Genomic DNA, 20,136 nt, shown 5'->3' with positions numbered 1-20,136 from the left:
CTCTCCCTTCTCTGTTGCATCAGCATATACATCTTTGCTTTCCATCCCCTTTGGGACTGTCAACCCCACTGTGCTCCCTGCATGCTATCTCTCACCTTTGATCAGCAACGTCAGCCCTCACCAGCACTGCACAACACTTCAACAGCACTCAACTGCAGCCCACGATCCCTGTAAATATTCTCAGAACAGCTTGTAAAAGGAGAGAACAAAGCAAATCTCTCCCTCCTTTTAGAATATTTGGTGCCAGGTGCAGAAGATGCAGCCACTCAGCAGGGCTGTGCACCAGCCCCTACATTTCCCTCTGAATAATTGCTTTGTTGTGTGTTAGCTCACAAGTTGAGCCTGAGTCAGCAGGGCCAACTGTGCCCTGGGGGGCACCCAGGGAGAGGAGGGGCAGCGCTGAGCTCTGCTCTCTGTGACAGCAACAGGGCCTGAGGGAACAGTACGGAGCTGCGTCAGGGGAGGGTCAGGTGGGGGTTAGGGAAAGGTTCTGCACCAGAGGGCAGTGGGCACAGAACAGGCTGCCCAGGGCAGTGGGCACAACACCAAGCTGCTGGACCTTAGGGAGTGTTTGCATATAAACGCTCTCAGCCATAGGGTTTGAGTTTTGAATGGTCCCGTGTGGAGCCAGGAGTTGGATTCAACGATCCTTGTGCATCTGTCTAACCTGGGATGACCTGTGGTTCTGCGCCACCCTTCACCATTGCATAACTCATCCTTTTCTGTTTATGCACACGATATTTGGAGTGTGCAAGGATGCTGGTCTTCGTGTGCTCACCACCTAAAATAAGGAGATCTTAGTCCACAATTCTGGCTTTGCTGATTTGCTGTAGGATTAAGAGAAGAAAATATGCACTAAATTATTCGACTTTCTACTAGTAATAAAAGAATATTAAACAAAAGCAGAGGCAATCTCTTTCTCTGACTCTCTTGCACAACACCATTATCATAGAATCATAGAATCACAGAATCGCTAAGGTTGGAAAAGACCCATAGGATCATCCAGTCCAACCATTCACCCATCACCAATGGTTCTCGCTAAACCATGTCCCTCAACACAACGTCCAAGCGCTCCTTGAACACCTTCAGGGTCAGTGACTCCACCACCTCTCTGGGCAGCCCATTCCAGTGCCTGACCACCCTTTCAGAGAAGTAGTATTTCCTAACGTCCAGCCTGAACCTTCCCTGGCACAGCTTGAAGCCATTCCCTCTAGTCCTATCACTAGTCACACAAGAAATCTTCTCCTCCAGACATAGCATCCATTCTGGTGATCAGAGTTTCAGTAGTCCGATTCACCCAGCAGCTGCATGAATGTGGTGCTCTATGTCTTCTTCCTCAATGTAACTTCACGCTCCTCTTTGCCATTAGGCAGCTGCCTTGTTGCACCTAAGGAACCCCTGTGTGTCTATATGGATGCAGAGTCCGACCTACAGTTTCCAAAACTTGCTCCTCACAAAAGAATGGAAATAAATAGGGGCTGGAGTACTCAAGAGCAAATTGCAATGCTTCGCTGTGCAGCTCTCTTTGAAGATATTCAGGAAGGTAAGACGTGGGGTGTGTCAGCATGAGGGATAAGCTTAGCTCTGGGTAAGAAGATGAAAAGTTGGTGTGACACACTTACTGCTATCTAAGAAAGCAGCCTCAGAGACCACAGTTTGTATGAGTCTGCAACAAAAGCTTTTATCTGCTCATAAAAACATATGTGAATTCATCTTTGTACTGGAGACCAATGGAAGCAAACCCACATAACACGATAGTTTTATCCAAACAACACTGAAGTCTTGACTTTTCTGAAGTTAAACCACCATCTTCTAAGGAAGAACAGATGTGAGCCAACTTATACCAGAGCACAGAGCAACCATGAGGCCAGCATCATCCTACCTCCAACATGCCTCAGAAAACTAGAATAAGGATTAAACCCGTACAACATTCAGAAATACGACTATCTGCCATGTGTTAAACTCAGTTCTGTCACATTTGTTTATTCTGCTGAACTAAAACAAGCTCTCAGCAATATGCTTTAAAAAAAAAAATAACCCAACAAAACCAACCTGACTTCCATCACTTCTGAGGCTCCCTACAGCTTATTTGCTGTCCCACTACAAGGAGAACAACTGAAAGCCAGAAATAATTTATCGTACTGTAAAGTGATGAAAGTATCTAAGTGTTGTATATTTCTTGTCTAAACAAAGATGGCATAGCTGTTATTTTTGAAATCAAGTAAAAAGAAAAAAAAGCAGAGCAGAAACTCCTATGAATGGGAAGTTGTCTATTTCAGTAACAATACCATTGCATCCAGAACAAACTCTCAGATTTACTAAACACAAATGACATCTCTTTTAAGTACTCTGAGATATGTATGCACACAGGGGTCATCAACAGTAGGCATGATTCTGTAACTACTTAGTAGCTGTTTTATTTCTGCGTTTCACTCTGCTTGGAAAGTAAACTAGTCAGCTCCAACTCTATACAAGGTGCTTTCACCTTCTACCTTTTCTGCAATGGCACAGCTCTGCTGTCAGTAGCATTTTTAGTATTTAATGTAACTGAAATGCCATAATACGTAAGAGAGTCCCAAACTGAAGCAACAACTGTAAATATTTTCCTAAAGGAAACTGGATAATTCTCCCTTAATCTGAGAAGGAATTTCTTCAGTATGTGGAAAAATTGTTTAAGTCCAAACGAAGGACCTTCCATTGGGTCAATTTTTCCATTTTGTTCAAAATTTGGTTTTGAAGAATGTGTGGCAAGAGGAGCTTTCAGTGATTACACCTCCTCTGGAGGCCAAAATACTAAACAACACTGCTTCAGCACTTCAGTGTAGACATTTCTTTGCATCCCCCTTGCTAAACGAAGGAAATCTTTGTATTACATGTTAAGGCACTGCTGTGGAGTGTGGAAACTGGACTTTCTCCAACTGCTTGAAGCATTTTCAAAGAGAAGGAGAAGCACTGCAATTCCTGATGCATGCAGCAGATGCCAGGAAAGAATTAAAACGAAGATAACAGCATCTTTTTGCAGGACCTGTTGCGGGACTTCCATACATCAGGACGTAGAGAAGGTTGATGTGCTGCCAAATCGCTGACATGACCTATGACACCCACAACCTACAGTAACGGTTAATTAACTCAAAATACTTTATATGCTGAAGTCTTACAGACACTGAATCACCGATACTAGAGGACACCTCTGGAGACACTTGAGTCCAACCCCACTGTGCAGGGTCACCTAAGGAGGTTACTGAGGGCTGTGTCCAGTCAGGTTTTGGGGATCTCCAAAAAACTCCATAACTCTGTGTTGCCTGGTCAAGTGTTTGACCACTCAGATCCTCCTTGCTCTTCTGGAAGATGACATTTGCCTTCTTTGCCTTAGTGGGCAACAAAACTGAAACACAAATATGGAACATACCACTCCTTGTTTCATGTCTTCAGGAGGTCACTGTGCAAAATGCAATAGGACTCTGATCTATAATATAAAACTACCCACTTCTCTCTCCCAGCTGTGCTGAATCTCATTCCGTTACATCCTTCTGTAACAGTACATGACAGTTTCTTCCTCCGTAACATGCCAGCAGCGAGATCAACAAGAGTTTTTCTACAAAGACTCCCTCTCTTCAAAATCTGCCTCAAAATGGTCCAGCAATAGGATTTGGGGACAAAAGCAAAAGAAAATTGCAAGCACATGCAATAATTCTGCTAAATCTTATGCGCTCATGTTCTCTTCTCCTGGCCAAACTAGTGTAGGCTGGAGGAACAGACACATGCTGTTGGTCCTCCTTTCTTCATTTATTTTAGTCAACAAACAGAAGAAAGGCATCCTGGCTGGTCCTGAGACAAGCGGCACCAACTGGATCCATGCTACCTACTGGAACAGACTGGACTATGGTAATCCCAAAGCTACAAAGGTGTTGGGAAAAATGATAGGGGTATGAGCCAACACCATGCCCAGAAACATAACAGCGCTTGGGTGTTATGTTTGGGACAGTGCTTAAGCTATGTCCTCACCAGTCATTTTACTGTATGAATGTAGCCCCTCAGAAGCAGACACGGCTCTGGTCTACTTCTCAATGGAAACTATCCAAAATTAAGAACATTTTACTGGCTATAATCATCTACCTACTACTGTGGACATTAACCTAGAACTCGAAAGTTCCCTTTAGGTGTAATATAACAGGAACAGCTGAGACTGGCTGAACTACTCTCCAACATGTAGGGCTGATTCAGTTGCCTAAATACAGGCACCTAGCACCATCTGAGAAGTGCCATGATATGTAAGCCATCTTCATGGCATTGCCAATAGGATGGCAGACCTACAAAAGACCCCATAATCATCTGGCATGGCAAGGTGGAGGAACAGTGAGAGACCCTGAGGCATCTTAAATGGCTCTGGATGCCTACATTTAGCCAACTAACGGAGAACTAACCATTCAGATTCAGAAACTGTATTGATAGATTTCAAATATCCTCATGCTTATAATCCTTATTGGGTTTCATCTTCCATGACCATGTGGGCTACAAACCAATAACCCCAGCTTTCACCAATACATTTTGAGTATTGAGTCATGGGGATGCAGAAGAATGAACAACAGTGACAACAAATTCACCAAATATTGAGACTCAGTTAAGTATCCTGAGCTGGGGATACCTCCAACGCATCCCACTTAAGTGCACTGACTTAAGTTTAGCATTGCTCTATTCTCCTTTAATCTGTTTTCTGCAGATTGCCTTTTGAGCAAATGCCACAGGCTACCAGCAGGCCCACCAGCCCACACTGCAACTATCTACGGTTAGTGATTTTTTCACACATTCCCTGCAGAAGCAAACATGATGGAAACCCATAATATGATTAGCGTGTTATGCACTGGGTAAGTAATATTTATAAGCTTCTTGACCTCGCCTTAAAGGTAATGTGCATCTACATTCAGAAAACATGGGTCTACTTCTCTGTCTGTCTCCGCATTTTTTAAGTCAAAACGATGTATGTGATCTAATTGATAGTGAAGGAGGGGTGAGAGGACAGAGGAGGAAAGAAGGCAGGCTGCAAAATCAAGGTAGGAGCTGCAGGAACCTCTGGAAATGCAGAGAAAAGATGATGCAGAACTACACCTTGAAGGGCTTAGGGAGAGGCAAGTCTCACCAGGATGTGATTCTGAAAGTGAGTTTTTGACAGAAAGGCAACAGCTTCTCCTGTAGAACACACACTAAATGCACCGCTCCCAAATTATAGTATTTGCTTCCCAGCTGGATGAAAAGACCTCTTCTATTTTTTTTTTTGCCACACTCCTGCCTAGAGATACGTCTCCCTCCCCCTGTGCTTTCTTTTTAATGCAAACATTAGTTAAAATTATTGCAGTACAGATGAACAACTATTAATTAAAAGTGAGGAAAATTTATTGCATCAGACAGCACTGTTGTAACAGATCAAATATCGAGAAGGTTATGGAGCACAATGTGCTGTAATTAGCTGCTTAATGCCTCTTAGATCACAGCCCTCTGTGTTTCATAGGCATCATGGTGTTTTTGCACCCCGTCACGATCCGGTGGCTTGCCTCCATTTCAGCTATACCTATATCATAACATCATGATTCGTAAAAGCACAGTCTCACAAAGAAGCTGTAAGAAAACACACCCCAGCTGATATAGAAGCTTTTTTTTTTTCCCCTCATGCTCTTACACTTGGAGTTAGAAGGCATTAGCAGTGGGACTGATAGTTTTGTTACCTTGGGTTTCTCAGCATAGTTATCCACCCAGTACTGCTGAGAGCTAAGATTTGCTTTAAGCTCAAGTGACAGATGCTCCCAGTCCAAAAGCATGGGGCTCTGGAGTTGTAGCCCTACTGTTGTTGTGAATTTGCAAATAGCTCTGTGTGCAGGTAATGAGACCATGGATGTCACAGGTTGGTGAGATTCTTTATTATGTTGTTTCTGTAAAACTACTGCAACATCTATCAAGTGGTTTTAAGCAGCTCCAGTGCCTGCAAATGTACAGGACTGCTGGCACATGAAAACAGTCCTCTATTGGCAAAGGGCAGAAAGTACCTCACCATAAGGAAAGCTGCACTACTCATTGAGATCTGCACAGAAAGAAATCTCATAAATAATCCTCAATCTCCACAGAATGTGCTGAACTAAACAAAAATAGCAAAAATAGCCAAATTAGGTATTTATTAATCAACCAAACAGGAATTCAAATGATGCAAGATTTCTGATTACATCTCATGTACAGAAGCAATAAGCCATATGGAAAAAGTCAATTTCTAAGATTAATAAAATGATCAATTCAGGTCATTAGCAGCAGTTATTTCTTTTAGACAGATATTAGGAACTGAACTGAGACCAAACTCATTACCCAAATGGTTGCTATCAGCCATGAAATGGCAACAGCCTATTGTTGATTCAATTCCGATTTGGGGCTAATGACTTGGGGGTAAAGAGTTATCAATCTCTTGAGTTCATTGAGCCACTCTTGGATGTTCCCGTGTAGGAAAAAAAATATCTTCTGTTTCTAACCCCAAAACAGTGGAAGACATTATCTACAGCTGATTTGTTATCTGCCCCTCTCTCCTTGACTAATGCCAAGTGCCAGGAAACCGGGACCTTTCTGCAACCTGTGTGCTCACATACTTACTGCAGTTACAACTCTGGAGCTCCTTTTCCAAGTGTAAAAGAATGTCAGCACGTATGCGAGGCAAAGAGTTATTAATTCTTCACAGCTTCAGCTTCGCTATTTTAAAGCTCACACCAGCTTCAAGTTTGGGCATGCTGATGGCAAATGAGAGTTACATTTCTAATTATCTTCTTCCTTACCAAAATAAATAAATTTTACAGATTCAGGGCTATGTATGCACAAAAAAGATACTGCTATTAAGAGACAGGAAGGCTGTGCTAGAACACCCCTAGGCAAAAGAAACAATTCCGTTCTCATCCCCCTCTCCTCCTTCCAAAGACCTTCCCATTTATAGCCTGTCACTTACAGACACACTTCCAGCATTTAAAAATACTCCCCGTGTTTGTGGAACCATTTTCCAGAACAAAACGCTATCATTCATCAGGAGCAGAGCTGTTTGCAGTGTGAACAATTCGCTTTCGTTAAGTACCATATGGCTGCCCGTAGGAAAATGCCAACATGTTTCAACTCTACAGCTGGGCCACGGTTCCTTTATTCATCGTGCAGATGGTTGTAATTGACACCACTACTAAAACAGGTCTCAAGCACTTCTGTAGGATCATTAGAGTAATTAGTTATTAAATACAGTTACCATTTTTAGAAAGAAGGTTTTAAGGCTTGGCATGTAAAATGCAATATTTTGCTATAATGAAATAGACAGGCTAAATGTTACGGGGAGGGGTAAAGCTTATGTGATCCTGTTTAGTATTTCATCTGAGAGGCTATGGAAATTGCTAGAGCAAAGCGAAGCACACAGAATTATTTGCTAAGGAAATCAGCTGAAACAAGGAGTATTCTCAAATAACCTTCTTGCGCAACTGCATGCTAAAAGTTCTGCAGCCAACAAAAAGCAAACCCAAAATCCTGGGGGGAAAAAAGTGAAACTCCACTCATAACCAAACCCCAAGGTGAAACGCAGCCTTAAATGTGGGATGTCAGCATTTTTGTTAATTGTAGGAAAGATAACTATTGATCCCGTACTCTGGATACTCTGGTGCACATATTTCCAGGGTTTGTGAATCTGAATACATGGTTTATTTTACTGCAGTTGCAGGGTCAGATTAGTAGATGTTACTGCAGCGGTCCTGCTCAGCTCTGTGACTTTTAGGTTAGAAGTGGTAAGGTCACAACCTGGGCTCTGCTTCAAGACAGCACTGGCTAAGGCAGCTTTTACCCATGGACCAGCACAACAAGATTGGCCTTTGAATAAAATACACTGGTCTTATGGTAAAACTCAGTGTGAAATGCTCATTTGCCGCTGTTAAAGTCACCAAGTCATATCTGAAAACTAAGAACTCCAGGAAGGAGACATTTGGCCTTAAAAAGCAGAATTATACAATGGTTCAGAATGCTACTCTTCGGAGATTAGAGCAGCCAGAACAAGCATTACATGATAGCAAAACTATTACACCACAGAAAATCAAATTTCTCATTACAAGTTGAGTACTTCATATTCCAGACTCTACTTGAAACATTCATTGCAGACATAAATCTGGTAAGGATTACCATACGTAAAGTAGCGTTTTCCTGCATGACAGATGAAAATAATCTAGAACTGAGGTAGCCAGCAGTAGCTTACAAGAGGCATTGAAAAATAACATTGACAAATAGTGGTATAAACTCACATCACGCTGGATGGAATACGGTTAGAAGCTCTTTTCTGATTTCTAACCCAGAGACAGGAATAAAGGGGTGCAGCTCCCCAGTGGCAGTTTAAGCCAAAGAGTTGGTAAGTTTAGGACACGGTCGTACGCCTTAGGGTCTTGGAGACTTAGACGTTCTTCTTGGCTTGCACATTCCTGTGTATTTCACTTCTCAGATCGTATTTGGTTAAAAGACATTATATACAGCTTTAATAATGAATATCAGAAAGCCTCTGTATAGCACTGCAGACATTAAAGCCATTTACAAAGAAAAATAGGTGCCATTAAAGTGAAGTTATTTATCTCAGGTGGCTGCCGTTGTGTACTTACAGCTGAATCGGGTTTTATGACTCTTTGGATGAGCTATAGAGCATGGATCCCGAACACTGCGCTCAGGCTGATGGCAATTATCCCAGGAGCAGCAGCACTAACCCTAGGAATCTTGGCCAAATTTCAGCACTGCTAATAGCATTCTGCCCACCTTCGTTCCCCACAGAGATTCAATTAGCTGCGGTGTTTCTGCGCTGCCGGCCCCATTGAGATGCATGGGGCAGCCGCGTGCTGCTGCAGGGTCAGCCACACTGCTCCTCAAAAGATGCTCAGAGCTGCCCACCTGGTGCCACCTGTACAATTTACACAAGTTTTGAAGTTTTTTCCAAGTGAACTTACACATCTACTTTGCCAAAAGTGCTAATTTCTTCTGTCTTAGTATAAACAGGGCTTTTAAAAGCAGATTTTCAGCTCTGCATATTAAACTTGGTTAGCAAGTCTCAATTCCCCAAGCAGAAAATGATGGCAAGATTTTTAACGTAAACATGTATTTCTCACATGCAGGAGTGGAACTCCCTAATCCTGGAGTTCTGGGTATTCTACTATTTACTTGGAAGCTATTGTGTGTTTTTCAAACTTTCCAGCAACTTTTTTAACAAATAGATCCTTTGAGCTCGTATCGTTATAATAATAATATTAAACAGAACAGAGCTATCGAGGTGGGAGAATTCTAATATTGAAGCCAACATTTATTCCCTGAAATTGGGTTATGGAAATCAATACACCGCTGCTACGAGGGGGTTATCATGTATTACCAACTGAATTAGGTGTCTGTGCAGCACTGCAGTTATGATGCTGAATGCAGCTCTTTGGAAATAGGAAAAGCGTAGAGAATTAGTAAAGCCAGTACTTGTGCCTCTGCTTTAAAACAGGAAATTAAATCAAAAGGTATTCACAAAGCAAAATATACAGAATACTTGCCTTGTAAATGAGAGACTTAAGAAATGCAATCTATCTTATCCCAAAGAAGTTAACTGGGGAGTTGATCACCGTCTGTCCATACAGACAGCTCTTTAATCTGTTGGAAAACAATTCAACAGCGAGAAGAAACTAAAATTAAAAGCAAGACAAAAAATGGTCAAGGAGAATTAAGGACTGGTTGGTTTCATGTGGTAATTAACCGCTGGGAAATACACATAAGGAAGGTGGGGATTTTTGATCACTCAGAATTTGTAAATCAGAGACGTTAATGTCCAAAAAGATCTGCTATAGCTCAGACAGAAATTAAGGGTTTGAGGCAGCGATTACCAGGAAAGTACATTAGACTTTCTAATCATTACGAAGTTGATTAGGTTTGTGCTTTGGGATTTGGATCAGGCCCTCAAAAATAGATTGTGAGGTGTTTTGTTGTTACTGGGTTGACTGTTTTGGGGGTTGTTGTTTTTGTGTGTGTGTGTGTCTTTGTTATTCCTATTGGGAAGTTAATGCAGAAACCTGCAAAACTGCAGGAACAAGACTCATCAGCAGTGACCTCTGAGGCCGACATTCCCAGGCTTTAAATCTTCAAAAGTTCACAAGAATGTCAACATCTCTGAGCTCTTTTAAACATACTCCTACCCTATTAGACAGAAGTAGCAAGGTGTGCTCACCTTTGCATCTTCAGGTTGTTGGGATTTAATTGACAATTAGACCAGCTGCTCCTGGTTCCTGCAGAACAGTGCTCAGAGCAGGGAGGAGATTAGAAGGGGAAGGAAAAAGTCATGGCTTAAGCAAGAAAGGTAATACAGGAAATAATAGGGAAGGAGCCTACGTTTAGACCCCGGTTACCTGGAGATCGAGGCCTAGCAATCTCTTGTTAATTTTGGTTTTGAGGTCTAATTGACTTCCAGGAGATGCAGCCCCCTTATTGATGGATGGATGAATGTGGTTTGCTACCAGCAGGGAAATGAAAGAGTTAACACAAAAAAGGCAACTTTAAAAAAATAAAAAATGGAGTACTATTATGGCCCCTTTATAATGTCAGAAGGAAGTTGTTAGGCTGTCATTCCACAGATGTTCATCCACACATATACAAGAACACAAACAAATCTCAGGGGATCCCTAACTTCATGTGTGGCATACATAAACGTTAAAATTCTTCAATCATCACACATTTCCCCTTCCTCCTGCTGCGATAACAACACAGGGAATAAAAGCATGCCGCTTCCAAAAAGAGGATTAATCAAGCACAGGAAAGAAGCATGGCCTAACCTAAGATAAAGCCTATGGAAAAAGCCCTGCTGCCCTGGAAATGAAGAGGAAAAGCTACGCTGAAACTACAGAGAAAGAATATCGTAGATTATTGAGTACAGCAATTATTTTTAAATACTACAGGTCTGCAGATTCACATCTGTTCTGCTGGATTTTTCTTTGTCTTTAGAAGAAGAGAACAGCAACAATCTTACTATATAATTATCCTCCTCGCCTTCAACAAATGTTGATTTTTTTATTTTTTTTTAAATTGCAGGTAAAAAGACAAAGCTCAGCCATTTAGGTTAGAATGGTTGAGAAAAACAGCTTAGAATTAATTTCCTATTTTAACACACTAGCAAACAGTAATAAGCTCCTCTGCAAAACTTTCCACAGCCTAACATCTCTTTGTCCTCACTGCAGGATCTCAGAAAGAAAATACTTCTGATTGTGTTTAGAACACAAGAGGCAGAACTATGGGAGTATATTTTGTATTACAGCTTTAAGTTGTATCTCCAAATTCAACAATTTCATGAAGTGCTGTGGATGCTCAGGAGCGCTGATGGGTTGACTGGACGATCTTAGTGGTCTTTTCCAACCTTAATGACTCTATGAGAGCAAACTGTCCTCAAATGACTTCGGATGCCCCGTCGCTATTTCTAGATAGCAGAAAATGCTCGCCTCGTTGAAAGAAAGGCTGCAGCTGGAAGAATTTCCCTGTAGCAAGGCTAAGAGCAAAGACTGTAAAAACATTTGGCTGGAAAATGAGAAATGTAATTTGGTGAAGACAAATTTCCACTGCCTGGGATCAAAAACTGTCCGAATCTTAAGTCTGGTTCACGTAGTCCTGTGTGTTGCTCTGAGTCATTCTGAGCTGGGACAAATGCTGTCCTTGTAAGCTTATTTCAAATCCTGGAGCAGCTGGGGCTGGACAAAGAACTGGGTTTAGAAAGAATATTGGTGGCTGACCAAAATAAAACTGAATATAAAGAACAGAACCAAAGATGAAATATAAAATAACAACAAAAAAATAGAAAAAGGTTTTATTTTTGTAAGAGGATGTTCAGTTTGCGTTTGGTTGCATTAAAACCAGAGATGCTCTGCAGTAACTCCCTCCTCTTCTCAGGCATCCAGCGCTGAGAAAGAGCCCACAGCCCCTATAAATGCCGACAAACTACACCCTATAGAAGGCAAAGGTTGGCAGAAGTTGGCTGGTGCTGCACGGCTCTGCTGGGAGGTGTGAGCCCTCCCCTCCCGTCCAGCCCAGGGCAACCACCACAGGCTGGTTTGGATGAATAGCACCCACAGTGCCTTTTTGTCAGAGATTTTACTCAACCCGGTGCTATAGGCTGTATCCTCACCAATGTCTTGAGGCGTACTCCGCGGCAGGGAAGTCAAATTTGTAACCTGCCTGCCTGCAGCAAGAGCTCTGCACACCTCAGCAGCAGGTAGGAAAGCTGAGCATCGCACCGAACCAAAACCTCAAACGAAAGCTAGAAAGGCCTGAAGAGATGTGGATGCGGGGCGGCAATACTGTGCCATTTTAGTCCAAGGGGAAGTAATAGACTTGCAGGCAGAGATGCTCAGCGTCATAAGGACTGGGGGAATTTTCCTGGGTACAGAGGAACAAATCCTTTCATAGTGGCTCATAGCGTTGAGGAACAACAGTGTTGCTTTTCATGTCTTGTGATTGAAAGAAAAAAAAAAGACCTACTGGTCCATGTCAGGCCTCCGAAATCAGTGAAAAGGAATGAAAAGCCACCTGAAAAAGGGGATTAGAAACCACAGTGCCTCTTTCCTACCTAAAGCTTTTTGGAAGTCAGAATCGTAACTAATTAATGACTGCAAACAACTTTCCCCTTAATAAGAACGAGGAGCTGAGAAATAATGCTTGAAGATCCAAATTTTCACTTTAGGAAGGCCACTACTGAAAGTCAGCACGGCACAGACCGGAGGAAAACCTTCACACGCTCTAATGGCTTGATGAGTCCTTTAACAAATGAGCGAGCCTACCGTTCACTAGGAATTAAACCTTCCTCTTAATGTTTGCCTGTACCCGAAGCTGTGGAGATAAAACAGTGAGAAATGAAAAAAAAATAGAAAAAAAAATGTAAAAAGACAGAAAAAAAATGTCTGGGAAACATGAGTAAGAGAAACATGACTGGAGAGGTCGCTGCTTTTAATTCCCTGCGATGTATTTATAGATGCTAAGGGTCACTGGTAGTCTCGCTAGTAAACAGCAGCAGCTGGCTGAAATTGTACCTCTAGAATTTCATTCATTTTATTGCTGACAAATAAACTCAGTGAATCAATGCCAACATAGTGTCTGTACCGAAATACTAAAAATAATACTAATAAACCTGTTAAAAAGAGGAAAAATGATCCATCTCTCAGAAACTGCAAAGGAAAAATGACCTTAGGAGCAGAGCCGACCCCATCCATGTCACCTGGACTTGGCTCTCCCCAGGCTGTATCTGAAGACTGTTCGTGGTTTGTCTAAAGCAGTCACAGAAATATATGGTTTTGTACTTTCTTTTGCACGTATTTTGTAGGGGAATTAAACCACCCATGCTGCTGAGCATTGCCTCCTTGCTTAGTCACCGGAATCTCCTTACAACCTGCACTCCTGACCTCCCCGTCTCACTTGTGCCTGAATTAGCAGCACGCCGTTATCTGATCGCTAATCTCACGTTTCATTACTTAATAGGTTTGTGATCACCGCTCGCAGTGACACAGCCCCTTCTGGAGGCCTCCGTTCAACCTGTGGCAAGTGCACAAGCCCTGTGCCACACACCTGAAGCACTAACACATGGGTGAGCCGCGTAGATCAGCGCTGCCGTCATCAAATCCCACGGCTAAACCATGTAAAGATGGCTTAATAAATAAGGGATGCCTTCCTCTGGCATTGATGCTCCTGGGATTTTCTGAAGTGACATGCAGCTTAATGTGCTTTTTTCAGATGTAGGAGAAAAATCACCTCTACAATTTTCTTGGTAGAGTTTATCTTTTGTACAAGTGCATGCACATGACACAAGTTAACTAAAAGAATTAATTAAAATAGTTATTTATTCATCTTAAATCAATCATGAGAAAGCAGAGATTGCCTGATCTCTGAGGGATATCACATAGGGATACAGCAGAGATGGCTGCATCCCTACGTGGGTACCACTGGTGTGTGTCCAACACAGCCCAGGGAAATACGATCCAGGCACTTGGCATCACCTGATGCCAACACAACAGCCTCCCCGCACCGAATCTCAGCACCTACCCACAAGGTGCAGAGACACAGCAGCACGCTACCAGTGCCCCAGCAGCTCCAGCCTCTGCATCTCAGCACAGCAGCCACGTGCTGATTTTTACTTGTATGCAAGTTGGCCTCTTGAAAAGCCTGGCATTGTTTTCCAAGACCTTCATTATTTTCAGGGTCTGGATTTTTTTTTTCTTGTTTTGCTTTCATCCTGCCCTTCCCAGAGTTATACCTAGAAATGTAACCTCAATTTCTGCCTGCCCAAGGAAGCAGGCACAAATAAATCATTGTTACATGTGCATAACCGGAGTGGTGCAGGGGCAGACCTGTTGGCTTTGGAAAACCCAACCACCCCTCCTTTCTCATTCCCGCACAGTAAGAGCCCTGCAAAATCATGCCCCGGGCATGTGCAAATAGCAGTGGGCTTACAGGCTGTGCAGCTGCACTGCAGCCATATGGTGACCACTCCCCGCTGCAGCACGACCTAACGGGAGCAGAATCAGCGTCAAAGTGCAGATTATTCCCACACTCACAGGATTTGAGGCCACTGGACCTTGCTGGTATTGCTAAGCCATCCCTCAGCTGGCCCGAGGTCAGGGGCTGCACCATCCCCAGCCATCCTGGCAGTCACTGGCACAGAGCAAGCTCCAGCTGCGCACAGCTGCACACTTCCCAAGGCATCTTCAGCCCTAAAACTCCTTCTTGGGAAATAAGTACTGAGACAGAGCTAGTGAGGAGCAATCGTTACTCGGCCCATCAACTGTGCCAGCTACTTTCTGACAACATGTCCCTGAAGTACCTAAATAACAGAAAGACCAGTCCTGCCTTTCTCCTGTCCTGAAGAAGGAGAAGCCCCTGGTGAGGACCAGCACTGCATGGCAGGAGGCTGCTCGCAGGCAACGCTGTATGTACATTTTTAGTCACAGGGATCTACTGAAGGCACAAACGTTCTTCACAGTGACTCAAATACACTTTATGGTATTTCAGTGCCTGTGCTCGGGGTTCACTGCTGGTGCTCCCCTCATGAGGTGCTGAGCTTGATGCCTTTATTTTATCTTTATAGCTTGAATGAGGCACAAAAACAACAACAAAAAAGAAAACCTGGGAATCTGCTTATATATTCTCTCCCTGTGATGCAAGACAAAACCGGAGTTAGCATGTTTCATGTTCTGGTTTAAAATACAGCTGACTTGGCACAATGATTTCCCTGATAGCAACGGTCCTGCATAAGACAATATTTCAGTTTGCAAAAGAAAAAAAAAAAAAAAGTCAAGTACTTTCCATTTTGTAATTCTATTATATTTGTAGTTCTGCCATATGCAGATGAAATAGCTTTTTTTTTTTTTTTTTTTACAAGTTAAAGCATGTGCTGGAAGCTCTCTGGCCTGAGCTTTCTCTCTGGTGAAACAGCAATCCCAGCCTCCAGTATGCTTTTGCTGGCTGTGCCTGAAAGGCTGTAATTCATCCCTATTTTTCTTGACCTTTCTGCTTCTGATATCTTCCCCTCCTTTACCTTGCTTCCCTCCACTCCCACACTGCTCCTCTAGCATCTCTTTGGAGAGAGAAGATGAACTCAGGAGGGGGACAAGAGGGGACCAAGCACAGGTACCAGAGAGTGACCACAGCTCAAGAGTGGGCTCACAGACTTCCAAGTTATTACAGAGGGGATATATGTAGCCACACAGATGGGGCACACGATGGCTCATGCATATGCAGCTCCTGCTCAGCGTATGAAGCACGCAGGTGCGTGCTTCAGCTTATGGTAAGGAGGACTTGAGCTCGAGGACTCTTGTTTTTTATTCCCTGCTGTGCCCTAACATGTGCCCAAGACAGGCATGGTGAGTGCTGACTTCCTGTGCTTGAAAGGGAGAAAGGACAGAAATACCGATGGCCACTTGTGGGGTGCTGCAAAGCTACCAGACTACACGGGATACACAGCCAGAAGGCCACAGTCGGAAGATGACAGTAAGGGGAAGGCGACAAACTCCAGAGTATAGAAAATAAAGGACAAAAAATTAGGAGAAGGAGGGAGGGAGCTGAGCATGAAATTCAGCTGAGCAAAGCTCTCTCTGAAGCAGTCAGTGAGGTGAGCAGGACGGCAAATCCTTGAGAGGTTAACAGAGATGGCTCAAAGTACATGAGAAGAGAAAGTCAATTTGTTGATTGACGGAAGAAGCTACCAAGACCTGGAAAAGCAGGAAAATTGTGGGGGAATCTCTGATTTGCACCACATGGCTCCAGCCATGGGGCAGTAGGAAAGGAAAGTGGACATCAGGGGGATCAGGATATCAGGGGGAAGTTCTTTACTACGAGAGTGGTGAGGTGCTGGAACAGGCTGCCCAGAGAGACTGTGGATGCCCTGTCCCTGGAGGTGTTCAAGGCCAGGTTGGATGGGGCCCTGGACAGCCTGGTCTAGTATTAGACATGGAGGTTGGTGGCCTTGCATGCAGCAGAGAGGTTGGAGCTCGATACTTGAGGTCCCTCCAAACCCAAGCTATTTTATGATGAAAAGGTGGTAAATCCAGAATGACTGCAAAGGGGAAGTTATGTGAACTAAAAAGCAATAATAATAATAATAATAATAATAATAATAAAAAATAGCAGGAAATGCAAGCCATGTTTATTACCAGACTATGCAGGAAAGAACTCTGTAGCACAGAATATAACCGCGATCAGAGAATAGCTTTGGAAAGGAAGGTCAGAAAAATAACAGTGCTAAACAGTCAGGTTTGAGAAGCGGCCATTCTTGAAAGAGTCAACTCACTTGGCTTGAAGGTCAGGTCAAGGCCAAGGAGTAAAACCAGAATACAAGAGGGGAGAAATGGCACTCTGGAAACCAACACAGAAAGCTGGGAGGGAAATTGATGCCCATCGGCAAAGTTACACAACAAAACTGAGAGAGGAGAGGAACCAAGCGTGGTGCTGAGACGAAGGAGAAAGGGGATGCAGAGAGAAAGGAGCAGAATGAGCAACTGAACAGAGCAAGACCACGAGAGAGACAGATGCTCGCCGACATCTGCATGCAGCACAAACCTCAGTCTGTGCCAGAGAAATATTTCATTGTTCCGGAAGAGAGAATTTATTCTGGTACCTGGTATTATTTCCTTCCCCTCTGAATAAAGAACAGAAGTGCTTTTAAATAGAGTTTAAATCCAGTTATATAAATATTAACACTTTTACTACTAAGTGGCCTTAAGCCAATGGTAAAACTATACACCAAAAAAATGTGTGATTATCTGATATTTGATAAGGATATCGGAGATTGCCAAGTTTTTGAAACGACTTTATGTCATTAAGTAATGATCCTTTCCAACTCAATGAAGAGTTGACACTAGATGAGGGCACTAATTAGCACTGCCTTCTCTGAAGGCACCTTAGAGAACAGGCTGTGGGTACACTTACCGACCAACCTGTCCACAGGCTCCAAGAACACACTGCAGGTGCCCTGACAAACCCAGCCAAGCTCCCACTTTTAGTTACTGCCCATCTGCAGCATCCCTGCATCGTCCCAGAACCTCAAAGAAGACAGCAGAACCCAAAGCAAATTGCTATGGCAGCAAATTCTGACTGCAAGTCTATGGGAGCGAGAGCAAAAACCCACCTTTCTTAGCTTCTGGGAAAATAAAAAAAAGCTAAATATAGCAAAGGAAAAGAAAGAATGAGGATGTGCATATAAGTATAGTGCAGAAGAAAATCTTGCCATAAAAACTTTTTTCTTAGCGAGATTTCTTTTCTTAATAATATATGTGATTTAGATGAAAAGGCTCTCAACGCGCCCCCGGATATCCCTCTTCATCTGCTCAGCAAGCTCCAGCCTCTCCATACATACGCTCACCAAACAGGAGAAGCACGAAGTGCTTTGCCCACAGGGAGCAGGGCTAAAGCTCCAAGTCAGAACCCCTGGCTCCTGCATTGTGTTTCCCTGTCACACTGCTCTGCTCTGCTAGCAGCTGAGTATAATGCACTAAAATCCTAATCTCTAAAGCACTGTGTGCCAGTGCTTCGGAGATCAGCGTTTCAGTCGATTTTACTTTGCTGCTGCCACTGCACACAAGAGAGTGGCACAGCAGGGGAAAAGCAGCACAATATGCAGAGCTGGAGAGCCACGCTCAGCTGGGGAGGGTGGGGGGCAAGAGCATGGTAATGCAATATAAAAAGGAGAAAAAAGGATAAAAAAAGGAAAAAAAAAGGGAAAAAGGACTGTCGCGCATGAATAGGAACATCGGGCCTTCTCCTTCCCAGAAACCCAAACAGCAGGACGTCTCCAGCCACAATAAATCCACTGTTTCCTGAGTGAGGATTTGAGTGACTTGCAAAATTCTCTCTCTTTCCTTCAAAAGGGAAAGATAAGGAAATCTCCATGCAACCCTACTGCGCATCTGAGTATCTGTGAATATTTTAGGATGAATTCCCTCCTGCCTCTACCATGTGCTTTAAAATTAAAACAAAATGATACTGCAGAGGCTGGGAGAGCTGCAATCCGACCTCTTACTATTTGAGTGCGTGCTACACCGGCCCCTAGAACGGATCTGGCACGGTGCACAGAGGCATGAGCACTCATCTGACTGAACAGAGCTCTTGCAAGTTCAAGGCATGATGGTCACAAACAAAAAAATAACCACCCCCCCAAAAAATCTAAATGCTAAACCCAAACAGGATCAAAAATAACTGGGCAGTAATTTTCACAGTACAGAGTTCACTGAATGTCAACTATTGGTAACTGGCCACAGCAAAGCTACATCACCAAGTCAGAAGAGCAGATTTAAGGAAGCACTCTGACCTGTCTACTTTGACAGCATCTTAATATGTTTGCTAAACTGGTCAACAAAATCTACTTCACGGTACCTGTGTCAGGCTGGAGTACCGTTACATAGGATTAGTGTTATATACTGATAATGCTCTTTGGAGTGAAAGCTGATTGAACTTTCCCCTTTAAGAGTGTTTAGACTAAACTCTAGTGGTCTGCTGACCCACACACTGGGTTTGCTCATGCTTCTCTCGTTACACTCAGAGAGCGTCTTGGTCTCCTGAGACTCATCTGTAAATTCCTCCTCATCCTCACTCATCTGTCATGTTGGGAGGGAGATGCTCACTCACCATCCTCACCACAGAAGCCACTGATCTGGAAGTCACTGTGTATATTCTGTATTTTAGCTGATGTCCCTTCTGAGTAACGCTGCAGAAGGTGAAGCTCATATTACCTTTTATACCTGGGTGTTTTGACAGAAGTGCTCTTCCAGATTTAGTGGCAGTGTTTTAATACATTATTGCTCTGCCCTTCTACAAAGGTTACTACGCTCAGATCAACGGCAGCTGAATGGGACGCGTCCCTGCCTTTATGGCTACAACATCTGAAAAACATAGCAGCAAGATGCATGAGAACCCATCTGCTCAGCTGGGAGCTAAAATTTTCTGGGAGAAAGTCTGTTATAGAATTCCTACCTCTCCTCAACCTCTGTATGTTGTTCCCATCCTTGCACATCATCATGCTGTCCCTTGGGTTGAGCTGCTGAAGCCATCCGTGGAGTCATCCTGGAAAGCAGTGAACTGAGCCAGGTAGAAAAACCCTCCTCCACCCTCGCTCTACTGAAGGATTATTTTTAGCCCAGAGCACTTGATAATCTGGTTCATGGCATGTCCCTCAAACTACAGCATCAGCACAACTGAAAAGGCAGTCTGCTTTAGCTGCAGGGAGAAGGAATACACAGGAAAGAAAAAAAGTGGAAGTATTTCAGCATCGCTGCTGCCAACGCTTTTGGACTGCAAAACTGTGGTTTGACCAGTGCCCATGAACAGCTAAACAATCCACAACCCACTGTCAAATCATACTCTAAATAATCCCATCCAGATTTCAGAAGTTTCCTTGCTGCGCTCCATGGTTTTGAGATCATAGGCAGCAAAGAGCAAAACAAGATGACCTTATAGGGAAAGAATTAGCCAGAAATCTAACACTGAAGGCCATGGATTTACATTTGAAGCATTCTCACACATGGTACAAACGTCAGACCCTCCTCACCTCCCTGAAATCACCGTGAAACAAAGCAAAATGCAAAAACTGAAAGAAGAGATGAAGTTAAAAGT

General features: G+C 43.3%; 1 protein-coding gene across 9 annotated transcripts in view; it reads right to left on the bottom strand.

Moving 5' to 3' along the window:
• KLHL29 (kelch like family member 29) overlaps positions 1–20,136 on the bottom strand; it is a 415,168-nt gene that overhangs the window by 289,202 nt on the left and 105,830 nt on the right. Inside the window, exon 1 of one of the 9 annotated variants that reach the window (XM_046939387.1) lies at positions 19,498–19,517. The exons of the other annotated variants lie outside the window; for them this stretch is intronic. The gene's annotated coding sequence lies outside the window, so the exon portion shown is untranslated. Of the gene's footprint in view, positions 1–19,497; positions 19,518–20,136 lie in introns of those variants that run through there. 9 annotated transcript variants of the gene reach the window in all.

This window comes from Gallus gallus, chromosome 3 (assembly GCF_016699485.2).
Source record: "Gallus gallus isolate bGalGal1 chromosome 3, bGalGal1.mat.broiler.GRCg7b, whole genome shotgun sequence".
NCBI lineage: Eukaryota > Metazoa > Chordata > Aves > Galliformes > Phasianidae > Gallus > Gallus gallus.
This window is presented reverse-complemented; position numbering and strand designations above follow the sequence as displayed.